Below are 13,803 nucleotides of genomic sequence, written 5' to 3'. Positions count from 1 at the left end.
TTCAACAAAATAATCTAACACAGCGGCTGTTTTATAATAAAGTATTGAGTATCTCATAACTCATTGAATACTGTACTGGAGTGAAAAACAATAGTTGTATGGGTACTCAAAGTACAATTTCTACAAAATGCATTGTAAAGTTGAAAATCATTAAATCAAGCCATCATTACATCAGAGACCACGTGTACTTCATTTCATTGGTGAGGAAAGTAAAAAAAAAAAAAAAAATCAAGAACTTGGCCAAATGACAAGATTCTAGATCTAGAATTTTATTTTTGTAAGTATTTCAGAAGACTGTTCTAGATATCAGGAAGGATGAAAAGCTGCAAACAGGAGCAAATGTATAATCTATGGTTTATTAATATAAACATAAAAATAAATGTTAAAAATAACATCTGTATTTACAGAGTTTGTGATCACATTGTGACTATTCAAACAACCCACCCAGAAATCAGGGTTTATATATACTGTTGTATTATCATCTGGCCTCTGTCTGTTTTTGTTTATTAAGAGAAGCCAGAGGTCATTTGCATCCATTTTCCCTATACATAATGTGTCTTTTTTCCCTTGGTTGATTTAAATCTCTATTATCTATCTCTAGTTTTCAGCTGTGGCCTCTGATTTGTCAAGGTAAAGTTCTTTGTGGTTTTATTCTTCTTTGCTTTGTAAGAAGTGATCTTCAACATAGTTGGGTTGTTTTCAGTCATCATTTATTAAAATATTTTTCAGTACTAATCTCACCCCCTTTTCTACCTGCAACTTTAATTGCATTTATGTTATGTTATTTAATATTTTATATGCTTCTGGTTTGCTTTTATTTTCTTTAGTATTTTTTCTCTGTTCTTCAAACTGAGTGATTTCTTTTGATCTGTCTTCAAAATCACTGTACCTTTTTCTAAACATCTGTAATCTGTTTTTAAGCCTAGTCAATGAATTTTTTATTTCAGTCATCATAGTTTTTATTTCTGGAATTTCTATTCAGTTATTTTTCATAGTTTTTGTTTCTCTGCTGAGATTCTTTATCAGTCTACTCATTAGAATCACATATTTTAAAATTTATTTACACATGCTTTTCTTAGTTCTTTAAACAATTAAAATAGATGCTTTAAAGGCTCTGTTTTCTAAATATAATACCTGAACCATCTCAAGATTGATTTTTATTGACTGCTTTTTCTCTTGATGCCTCCTTTTACTGATTTTCTTTTCTATTTTTTTTTTTTTTTGCTTTTTGGATGTATTGTATTTCATATATTATATATTTTAATATGTATAAACTCTGAATTCCATTATCTTTCCATGAAGTGTGTTTCTTCTTGTTTTATCAGATAGTTAAATTATTGAATGGTCACCTTGAATTTCTTGGTTTTAAATTTCGCTAGCATAAAATGGAGAAAAATCTGAGGTATGTCCTAAACTCCTCTAACTTGAGGGATCTCAACCTCTAAATGCAGTCTCCAATGTGAACCTTTCCCAGGCCAGGTTTAGCCTTTGTTAATGTTGGTCTGGACTGGGTCTTGCTTTACGGTGTGTGCTTTTTACTCCTAGGTTGTGGATTTCCTTCTGCCTCAACTGGATGCTGGGAATGTCATCAGATATTAATGAGATATCTTTTATATTAGTCAATTTTCACATTGCTATAAAGATATACATGAGACTAGGTAATTTATAAAGAAAAGAGGTTTAATTGTTTCATGATTCTGTCAGTGATACAGGCTTCTGCTTCAGGTTAAGCCTCAGAAACTGACAATCCTGGTGGAAGGTGAAAGGGAAGTAAGTGCACTTCACATGGCCTGCAGGAGAGAGAGAGAGTAAAGGAGGGGGTGCTATACACTTTCAAATACCAAGATCTCATGAGAAATATATCACAAAAACAGCACGGAGGAAGTCTGCCCCATGATTCAGTCACCTCCCACCAGGCTTCTACATCGACACTGAAAATTACAATTCAACATGAGATTTGGGTGAGGACACAGAGCCAAACCATATCATTCTACCTCTGGCCCCTCCCAAATATCATGTCATTCTCACATTTCAAAACACAATCATGCCTTCTCAACAGTTCCCAAAAGTCTTCACTCATTTTAGCATTAAGTCAAAAGTACAAGTCCAAAGTTTAAACTGAAACAAGGGAAGTCCCTCTTGTCTATGAGCTTGTAAAGTAAAAAACATGTTGGCTACTTCCAGGATACAATGGGATTATGGTCATTGGGTAAATGCTACCTTTCCAAAATGGAGAAATTGTCAAATACAAAGGTATTACAGGCCTCATGCAAGTCCAAAACCCAGCAGGGCCATCATTAAATCTTGAGGCTCCAAAATATTCTCCTTTGATTCCATATCTCATATCTAGGCCACACTTATATAAGAGGTGGGCTCCCAAAACCTTGGGTAGTTCTGCTTCCTGTGACTCTGCAGGGCTAAGCTTCCATGGCTGTTCTCAAGGGCTGTCATTGAGTGCCTGTGACTTTTCCAGATGCCAGTTGCAAACTTTTGATGTACTACCATTCTGGGGTCTAGAGCATGATGGCTCTCTATACTCACAGCTCCACTAGGCAGTGCCTCAGTGGGGACTCTGTCTGGAGTCTCCAAGCCCATTTCCCCTCAGCACTGCTCTAGTAGAGGTTCTCCATGAAGTCTCCACCCCTGTAGCAGACTTCTGCCTGGACATCAGGTGTTTCATACATCATCTGGAATCTGGGTGGAAGCTCCCAAGCCTCAGCTCTTGCCCTCTGCAAACCTTCAGGCTTAATACCACATAGAAGCCATGAAAGCTTATAACTTGTACCCTCTGAAGCAACCACCCAAGCTGCACCTTGGCCCCTTTTAGCCAAGGCTGGAGCTGGAACAGCTGGGATACTGTGAGCAGCAGGGTCCTGAGCCTGGCCCCTGAAACCATTTGTCTCTCCTAAGGCCTGTGATGGGAGGGGCTGCTACAAAGGTGTCTGAAATGTCTTGAAGGCATTTTCCCCATTGCGTTGGCTATTACCATTCAGTTCCTCTTTACTTATGCAAACTTCTGCATCAGGCTTGAACTCCTCACCAGAATGTGTGTTTTTCTTTTCTACCACATGGTCAGGCTGCAAATTTTCCAAACTTTTATATTCTGTTTTCTTTTAAATATAAGTCCCAGTTTCAGATAATCTCTTTACATACGCATATTACCATACGCTGTTATAAATAGCCAGAGCACAGGTTGAATGTTTTGCTGCTTAGAAATTTGTTCTTCCAGATACCTTAACTCATCTCTCTCAATTTCAAAGTTTCACAGATCCTTAGTGCAGGAGCATATGCCCCCAGTATCCTTTCTAAAGCATAGCAAGATTGATTTTCACTCCAGTTCCCGATAAGTTTCTCATCTTGTTCTGAGAACATCTCAGCCTGGACTGCACCGTCCTATCAGTATCAGCATTTTGGTTACAATTTAACAAGTCTTTAGGAAGTTCTAAATTTCCTCTCATCTTCCTGATAGGAGAACACCAACCATGGACTGGTTCTGGCTGGTTTACAGAGGCTGCACACAGAATGCTTCTGTGTTTACCATTTCACCTTTTGATAAATATGGCGTAATTTTACTGTATTTAAATTTTAAGTCTCCAACCCAAAGTGAACATGGGACTATGTTACATGCATGTTTACTTGCTATGCATGTACATGCCCCCCTTTTGTAAATATCCATAACTCTTTCTGTAACCTGTTAAATATGTATACTTAGCCACCCATTTAACATAAATTCCTGTTCTACCCTTTTCTCTGTCAAAGTTCTGCTTCTGGTTTCTGCCAGAAGATATGCTTTTCAGCCTGCAGAATAGCCAGGCTGCAGGCTGCAACTCTTTGAAAGAAATAAAACTCTCCACTCCAAATTTGTGAACCTCATGATTCTTTAGTTGAGAGGCCACAAAGCAAGACTTACAAGCTTAAGAAGATTGAAATTATATCAAGTATTATTCTGACCACATGATATAAAACTAGAAATCAATAACAAAAGGAAAATTGGAAAATTTACAAATACATGGGAATTAACACACTTCTGAGGAACCAGTGATTCAAAATAGAAATCGAAAAGGAGATAAAAAAAGTGTCTTGAGACTAATGAAAATGGAAACACAACATTCCAAAACCTAAGGGATGCAGCAACAGCCATTCTAAAAGTGAAATTTATAGTGGCAAACACTACATTAAGAAAAAAGAAAGATCTCAAATAAATAACCTAGCTTCACACTTCGAGGAACTAAAGAAAGAGCAAACTAAGCCCAAAATCAGTAGAAGGAAGGAAATAATAAAAATCTGAGGAGAAATAAATGAAAAACTAGAAAAACAGTTAAAAAGATCAATGAAACTAAGAGTTTATTTATTGAAAGATGAAAAAAATTCACAAACCTTTAGTTAGGCTAAGAAGAAAAAAATAAAATAAATGAAACAAATACAAATTATAATAAGTAATTGAAGTAAAATTATAACTAAAATAGGAGACATTGTGACTGATACCATAGAAATATAAAGAATTATGAGATTACTATGAACAACTATCCATCAACAAATGAGATAACCTAGAAGTGGATAAATCTGTGGAAATGTACAACCTACAAAGACTGAATTATAAAGAAATAAAAAGTCTGAATAGACCAATAACACATATGGTGATTGAATCAGTAATCACAATCCCACACAACAAAATAAAAGTCCAGTTTATGATGATGTCATTGGTAAATTCTATCAAACATTTCAAACATATATTTAATTGATTTTTTCCCAAATTCTTTCAAAGGAATGAAGAAGAGGGAACACTTTCAATCTCATTTTATAAGGCTACCATTACTGATACACAAAAGCCAGTTAAGGACACTATAAAAAATAAAAATTATAGGCCAATGTCTTTAATGAGCATAGATGCAAACATGTTCAACCAAATACTAGCAAATCAAATTCAATAGAGTATTGAATTCAATAGAGAATTGAAGAGAATCATGCACTATGATCAAGGAGGATTTACCTCTGGGATGCAAAGATGTTTCAATATATGCAAATCAATAAATGTAATATGACACATTCACAAAATGGATAAACATTGCATGATAATCTCAATAGATGCAGACAGATCATTTTACAAAATTTAACATTATTTCATGATAAAAACTCTCAACGAAGTATAGAAGGAATATACCTCAATGTAATAAAGGTATTATATACATCTGTAATCACAGCCATATATGATAAGCCCACAGCCAGCATCATATTCAATGATGAAAAGCTGAAAGATGTTTCTTAAAGATCAGGTGAAGGACAAGGATGTCCATTCTCACCACTTTGGTTAAATGTAATACTGGAAGTCCTAGTCAGAGCAATTAGGCAAGAATAGAAACAAGGGCTCTAAGTCAGAAAGGGAACAGTAAAATGATTTCTCTTTGCAGACAAGATAATCTAATATAGAAAACTCTAAAGACTCCACCAAAAACTATTAGAACTAATAAACAATAAACTTGCAGAATACAAAGTCAACATATAAAAATTAGTAGCATTTCTTTCCTTTTCTTTCTTTTTTTTTTTTTAAGATGGAGTGTCACTCTTGTTACCCAGGCTGGAATGCAATGGCACAATCTCAGCTCACCCCAACCTCTCCCTCCTGGGTTCAAGCAATTCTCCTGCCTCAGCCTCCCAAGTAGCTGGGACTACAGGCATGTGCCACCGTGCCCAGCTAATTTTTGTATTTTTAGTAGAGATAGGGTTTCACCATGTTGACCAGGATGGTCTTGACCTCTTGACCTCGTGATCCACCAACCTTGGCCTACCAAAATGCTAGGACTATAGGCGTGAGCCACCATGCCTGGCAAAAATTAGTAGCATTTCTATATACTAGCAGTGAGCTACCCAAAAATGAAATTAAGACAACAATCCTATTTACAATAGCATAAAAAGATAAAATGCTTAAAAATAAATTTAACCAATGAGGTGTCAGATCAATACACTAAAAGCTAGAAAACATTGATGAAAGAAGTGGAAGTCACGAAAAAATAGAAATATATTCCATATTTATGAATTGAAAGAATTAATGTTGTTTAAATTTGCATACTGCCCTAACCAATACACAGATTCAATACAATCTCCATCAAAACATTAAGGGTATTTTTCATCTAAATAGAAAAAGCAATCCTAAAATTTGTATGGAACTACAAAAAACTTGAGAAAGCCAAAGTATTCTTGAACACAAATAACAAATCTGGAAGCATAACACTGCCTAATATCAAAATATGCTATAAAGCTGTAGTAATCAAAACAGCATGACACTGGAATTTTAAAAAGACACCTAGATAGACCAAAGGAATAGAATAGAAAGCCCAGAAATAAATCCACGCTATTATGATAAACTGATCAACAAAAGTGCTGACAACATATAATGGGGAAAGGCCAGTCTCTTCATTAAGTAGTGTTAGGAAAACTAAATATCCACACGCAGAAGAATGAAATTGAACATTTATCTGGCACAATATTCCAAAATCAACTCAAAATGGACTAAAGGTTTAAAGATAAGACATGAAACTGTAAAACAACCACAAGAAAATGCAGGGAAAAAGGCTTCTTGACACTGGTTTGGGCAATAATTTTTTAAGATATGACCTCAAACATATAAACAATAAAAATAGAAGAATGAGATGACCTCAAATTAAACAGCTTCTGCACAGCAAAGGAAACAATCAACAGCGTGTTGATCCTTACTACAAATGGGAGAAAATATTTGCAAATGATAAACTTGGTTAAGAGATTAATATCCAAAATATATAAGAAATTCAGACAATTCAATAGCAAGAAAATAAATGATCCAATTAAAATTGGGCAACAGACCTGAATAGGCATTTCTCAAAAGAAGATATGCAAATGGCCAACACTTACATGCAAAAATGCTCAACATCATTTATCAGGCAATTACAAATCAAAATTACAGTGAGAAATCACCTAATGCCTGTTAGAATGTCTATTACAAAAAGACCAAAAACAATAAATGTTGGTGATGATGTGGAAAAAAGGAAACACTGGTACATTGTTAGTGGAAATGTTAATTAGTATTGCTATTATGAATAATGTTATGAAGATTCCTGAAAAGTAAAACTATAACTGCCCTGTGACTTAGCAATTTCACTTCTGGGTACATGTTCACAGGAAATGATATCAATATGTTGAAGAGATAACTTCATCACCATGCTGATTATAGCAGTATTCACAAAATAGCCAAGATATGAAATCATCCTAAGTACCAATCCGTGAATATATGGATAAAGAAAATGTGGCATATAGGATGATGGGACATTAGTCAGTCTTAGAAAATGAGGAAATCTTGTCATGTGCAGCAACATGGATGAACCCGTAGGACACTGTGCTAAGTGAAATTAGCCAGGCACAGAGAGAAAAATACTGCATGATGTCACTTATATATGGAATCTAAAAAAGTCAAGCACATAGAAGCAGAGGAGTAGTGATTTCCAGTGGGTGGAGGTTGGAAATATAACACCTTGTTTCCCAGGGTTTTATTCTTCCTAACCAAAAACAGAGTCAGAAGATAATTCTTTACAGCCAAGTCTTCTTCAAACACTTGCTCTCTGTAGCTCAAGTTCAACAATGAAAAAGCACAGAAAAAGCTGTTGGATATATATATATATATATATATATATATATATATATATATATATGGCCTAAAGTAAATATACTTCCTTAATTTTATTGAAATGGGTACTCTGGAAATACTTTCCTTTTGCTTTACTATTTTGAAATGTGGCTTTTAGAGAAGCGGTAGAGATAGAGTTCAGGAGCCTGGGCTCTGAGGTCACATTACCTTGCAGTCATATTTTGACTCTACTATTCACTAATTCTCACCTATAATGCATGTAAGTGGGTCATTTCCTGTGTTCATTTCCTGGAACTGTCAAATCCAAATGCCACAACTGGGTGTCTTAAACAACAGAAGCTTACTGTCTCACAGCCCTGGAGCCTAGAAATCTGAGATCATGGTGTCAGCAGGATTGGGTCGTCTTGATTTCAGCGAGGGAGAATCTGTCCCATGCCTCTCTCCTAGCCTCTGGTGGCTTCCTGGCAATCTCTGGTTCTTGGTTTGAAGATGAGTCACCCCAATTTCTGCCTTCATGTTCATCAGAGTAAAACTCATAGTCCCTCAGCAGCCTACAAATCCCCAAATGCTCAGTTTTTTCCCCAGATCCCACAGCTCTCGTCTTATCTCCTATCTCTCCCTTGTTCACCATGTTTCAGTTCTTTTGACCTCTTTGCTTTTTCTGTAACACAAGACAAGGGCACATCTCCCAGTGGATGCCTGAAGCTGTGGATGGTACCAGACCCTAAATGTACTATGTTTCTTTTTTCCTATACATACATACCTATGATAAAGTTTCATTTACGAATTAGGCACAGTCAGAGGTTAACAATAATAACTGATAATAAAATAGAACAAGCATAACAATATGCAAGCATCACTACTCTTGGGCTCAAGGGTGATGATTAAGTTTTAAAAGGGGGTTACTTACTTGAACACTAGCATTGTGATACCTTGGCAGTCAATCTGAGGATCTACAGCAACACTGAATGGCTCACGGGCAGGTAACTCCACAGCATAGACGCTGGAAAAAGGGAAGATTCGTGATCCAGTAGGGAGGGAGCAGGATGACTCAAGATTTGATCATGCTACTCTGAATGATACACAATTTAAAATCCTATAAACTGTTTATTTCTGGAATTTGTCACTTAATGATTTTGAACCACAGTAGACCATGGGTAATGGAAACCACTAAGTGAAACCTTAGGCAAGGGACTACTGTATACTGCCCAGTCATGTACTTGCTGTTTCTTCTTACTATGCTGTTCTTCTAGTTATGTACCTGATACACACCCTCCCTTTATTTAAGCCTGTGATCAAATGTCTCTATCTCAGGGAGGCTTTCTCTGAATAAGAAACTAGCTCTGAATAAAATAGCAATAAAATAGCCCGTTACCCTTCTGCTGTCCAGTCTTCTGCACTGTTTCTCTTTTCTCCATCGTACATATGATGTACTTAGTTATTTATCATCTGTCTTCTTCCCCTAGAATGTAAGCTGTAGATCAAGGACTCTGTCCCTTTGCTTTAATTCATTGTCTACATTTTCCTCTGGTACAAAATACAATTTCAAGAAATACAATGGATTTCAATAAATACAGGGGATGGTTGAATGAATGAATGAATGAATGTGCTTTGAAGAGAACTTTTCATGTAATGAGTCCTAAATAAGTATTATTTTATAATTCTTATTCCTGATTAATCTTTCCCAAAATAGTTACTGCTGTGATCAATTTTCTGTATGCTTTTTTCTTCTCTTACTCAGCTCTGAAAATGTCATGCTGAAAGACAGAACCACATTCAAACAAAGGGCAAAATCCAATGTCCAGGTGTGATCATAAAATAGGAAGCCTGATGATATCCCTTGAAATCTCAAAAAATATAAACATTCTGGAATCTTAGACTCACTGAAAGGTATTATACTGGAACTTTGGTTAAAATATGAATGCCAAATTTCCTTATTCTTTTACTTTTTTAATCAAAAATATTCATCTTCACCTGTGTGGCCTTTTTACTCTCCCTTGTAAGGTCTAGTTCAGGCCCAGAGGAGATATCTAACATGAGCCATCTGTTTTCATCACCTGCAGAAAGTGAATTTTCCTTCCTCAGATGCTTACAGTTGTAAATCTCTCATAGAGCATTTATAACTTACTAGTTTTAAATTATAATAATTGCCTTTTGTATCTCACTTCCCTTACTAAGTTATAAGTTTCATGGAGGCCAAGAAAATATATTTTGTCCTGTATTTCTTTCTTAAAAAAAAAAAAAAGTAGAGACGAGGTCTCACTGTGTTGCCCAGGCTGGTCTTGAATTCCTGAACTCAAGTGATCCTCCTGCCTCAGCCTCTCAAACTAATGGGATTACAAGTGTGAGGCACTGTGCCCAGCCTTCAACCTATATTTCTCATGGCATCTAGCTTGAATGAAGGACACAAAAATGGTTTTGGATAATGAAAAAGACTTAAACTAAGCACACCAAGCACACCAAAAACATACTGATTTGTTTTGTTTTGTTTTCTTTTGAGGTGGAGTCTCACTCTGTCACCCAGGATAGAGTGCAGTGGCACTGTCTTGGCTCACTGCAACCTCTGTCTCCTGGGTTCAAGTGATTCTCCTGCCTCATCCTCCTGAGTAGCTGGGATTACAGGCACACATCACCATGTCTGGCTAATTTTTGTATTCGTAGTAGAGACATGGTTTCACCATGTTGGTCAGACTGGTATCAAACTCCTGATGCAAAAGTGATCCACCTGCCTTGGACTCCCAAAGTGCTTGGATTACAAGCATGAGCCATCACGCTCATCCATTCTGATTTCTTTTGATAGTTGTGGAAAAAACAACTGTGAAATAGCCCTGGCTTCTCTGAGTGGAAAATGGTAAATAAAATATGCTCATTTTTTCCATTAACCACTAATGTCCCTATCAACTCATTGCATGAAGATTAATTTAATTCATTGTTTCTTATCCCTGTGGTATTCTTACTGAAGGTAGAGATGCAGTTTTATTTTCTTTATCTGAGACTTACCAGCCAGAAAATCATAATAATCTCTTGCTCCTTAGGGCTGTGTAATGAGGCAATTAATTATTATGTTATCCATTGTAACTCCTGGAGTAAAGGTTTTATATGCATGCGAAGGGGTATTATTCTAGGAGAGTTATGACCTGGATAGTCTTTGACTTGTGGGTGGTGTAGGTGGAGTGAGGTGATGAGACAGCAACTGAACACACTTCACTGAATTAAGAAACAGGGATTTAAAATTTGCCTTGTGAGATGCTGATAGAGTGATGGCCTCATTCATACTTCTGAAGAAATGGCCCTAGCACTGTTAGAAACACTGACACAAAAGATCATTTGGGTCTTGCATATCAATTTTGCAGTTAGCAAAAATAAATTGATGTAGTACCCTCACAGGTAAGCTTGATACAAGCAAAACAAAACAAAAAAACAGATTGCCTTAAATACTGAATTCATTTAAATCACTGAGTTCACTTATTTCTTCTTTCAACAAATACACACTTAGCTTCTCTTATTTGCCAGGCTCTTGTCTCTTTCCCCATTGAAGCTGACATTTGTGTGCAGGAAGCCAGATAATAAGGAAGTAAATCTACATTGTGGTTGGTAGTAACTCCTATAATAAGTGTTGTAGGGAAAATAAGGAATAGGGTATGGCTGAGGGTGAAGGTGCTATTTCCTTCAGGGTGATCAGGAAAAACCCTACTGATAAGGTGACATTTTAGTAGAGTCATGAAGGAAAGGAGTGAGCCAAGTAGTTGTATGGGGAAGACTCATGTGACAGCCTTTGCCAAACTCATGTAGGAGCATGCTCAGTGTTTGATGAGTTCATGCTTGCTGTTAGTAATTCTCCCTCCAAAAGTTTCAACCAATTTATACTGTTTGGTTTTTGAAATAAGTTTGGTGAAAGTATAAAAATTATACTCATAAGTGAGCCTAAGCTTCCAGAATGTTTATATTTTAACCCCATCTCTACTAAAAATACAAAAAAATTTAGCCAGCTTGGTGGTGGGCCCCTATAATCCCCGCTACTTGGGAGCGTAAAGTATGAGAACTGCTTGAATCCGGGAGGTGGAGGTTGCAGTGAGCCAACGTCATGCCATTGCACTCCAGCCTGGGCAGCAAGAGCACTCTGTCTCAAAAGAAAAAAAGAAAAAAGAAAGCACATATTTCCACTAACAGATGCAGGATATAAAATTGTTGGTTACAAAAATTTGAGGTGTTCATGATAACAGAATTTACCATATAATGTGTGTACAAATACTTATGGATATGCATTAACTTTCCTCAAAATTATATAATTTCTATCTAAATTAAGCACAGGTAATTTTATTTAGAAATATGGCTTTCTGGCAATGCTACATAGTTTATTGTCTTTCTCTAAATTGGTTCAAATTTACTTAAGTGCTTGTCTATACCCTTAATGGTTATGCTAAAGAGTAAAGCATCAAGGTATAATCATTTTACTTACATAATTTATTTGTAGATTATCTTCTATTAATTTTTTGCCTTTTTAATTTTAAAACAACAATGTACAATATTGCTGACATACATAGAATGCACAGAAATCAAAATAAGAAGATGAAGATTGAAAACATCAAATATGCATATGCTTCCCGAATATCTGATGCTATCCAAGGTTTTAGGTTTAAGTCAAGGCCATAGGTGAGATTCTAATGTAAACCAGCTATGTTCTTGACCAAAAAGTGGATACTATGGCTGGATCTAAAAAGAGCCCTCATTTTTACCATTTCAAAAATCAATTCTTGTTATGTCTGTTATATTTTGTGAACAGGAGTTAGCATTTTTTATTAGTTACCAATCTTTTTTTTTAACTTTTTACAATACTGGAATATATAATACTGTGGAACAACAGATACAGACATAATCATGTATTTGGATTCATTAATTCTACAGGATGCCATCACTTTCTAAGACAAAATGAAGCATATATGTCCATTTTAGTGAGACCTAGTTTTTTAATGAATTGTTTGCTCCTAAAGAAATAGTGAATAAAATCACGATCATCAAGGCATAACTTATTTGGAGTTCTAAGCTTTAAATACACAGGAGACCAACCAGATCATCCAGTATGACCTAATTTCCTGACCCTGGTTCCCTCTTGCTGACTTTCCATACTCAGAAACTGAGTGCAAATTTAAATGAGGAAAGAAAAGAAATCCACTCAAGAGCTGTTAAAAATGTATCTATGCAGTCAATCTATGTACCACTGTGTAATTATAATAACATAAACAACTCCACTATAAGGACATTCACATCAGACCTAATTTCATGCTGAACTATTATAATGCAATTAACAGCCTCATAGTCCTGTTTTAATTAAGCTCAGTTGTGAAATATGCAGCATTTGAACCTGTTCCGGCCTGTTTCGTCTACTGTTGAATTACCGTCCTTAACTTGTTTTTCTGCTGAATGATGAATTTCATTTAAGGATTACTGTTCATGGGTCTGGCAGTTGGTGGAATCTTCTAGGCTTTTGTGCCTCCAGATGGAGGTCAGCTCTAGTCCCTCAAATGTGTCCTATATGTGTAGTCTCTCAACTCGCTTGTCTCAATAGATTTATTAACTCACGCTGGGCTCTCCCAGAAATGAAGGGACATGTTTGGCTTAATGAAAGAGATTTTAGATGACAGGAGAGAGACTTGTGGAGCTAACTTCAGATTATGTAGGGCACAAAAGCTCTCTTCTGGCCTATCATTTTACAGAAATACTAAGCGATCTCCACTTTTCCATGGATGTTAGTCTGCCAAACCATTTAACCATTACTAACTAGAAAATGAAAAACAAAGACATCTATAGAAAATGCAGTTTATAGAAAAAGCATATCCTGCTTCCTCCTTTTTCTCCCTCACCTACTCTAGGCTAGAAGGTCTAGGTCGTCTGATATTTGCCTTAGCAGATCTTTCCCTTCCTCTGTTTGAATTGCTTTCATAGCCTGAAATAAAATGCAATGGGAAATGTTACAAGTGAACATTTAAGTTGATGATTAAATATCATAGGTCAGTTTGCTGAGTAGCTGGTTCCTCAACAGCTAGGTTTCAGGACATAGATTTAAAAATCAAGAAAATGAAGTTGTAGAGACTCATGTTCATCTATGTGAATTGTTCAGAAATTACCCACATAACCTAAAGATAGATGGTGATTTCTTCACCACTCCCTACCTCTGCATCTGACCTCTG

The 13,803-nt window shown here is 36.0% G+C and overlaps 1 protein-coding gene across 1 annotated transcript in view; it reads left to right on the top strand.

Annotated features, from left to right (window-relative positions):
* The window catches only part of LOC101045670 (uncharacterized), a 292,425-nt gene that overhangs the window by 260,881 nt on the left and 17,741 nt on the right, over positions 1 to 13,803 (top strand). The window lies entirely within an intron of this gene.

This window comes from Saimiri boliviensis, chromosome 4, assembly GCF_048565385.1.
Source record: "Saimiri boliviensis isolate mSaiBol1 chromosome 4, mSaiBol1.pri, whole genome shotgun sequence".
Lineage (NCBI taxonomy): Eukaryota > Metazoa > Chordata > Mammalia > Primates > Cebidae > Saimiri > Saimiri boliviensis.
The sequence above is the reverse complement of the archived record's forward strand: the minus strand, read 5'-3'. Positions and strand labels throughout refer to the sequence as shown.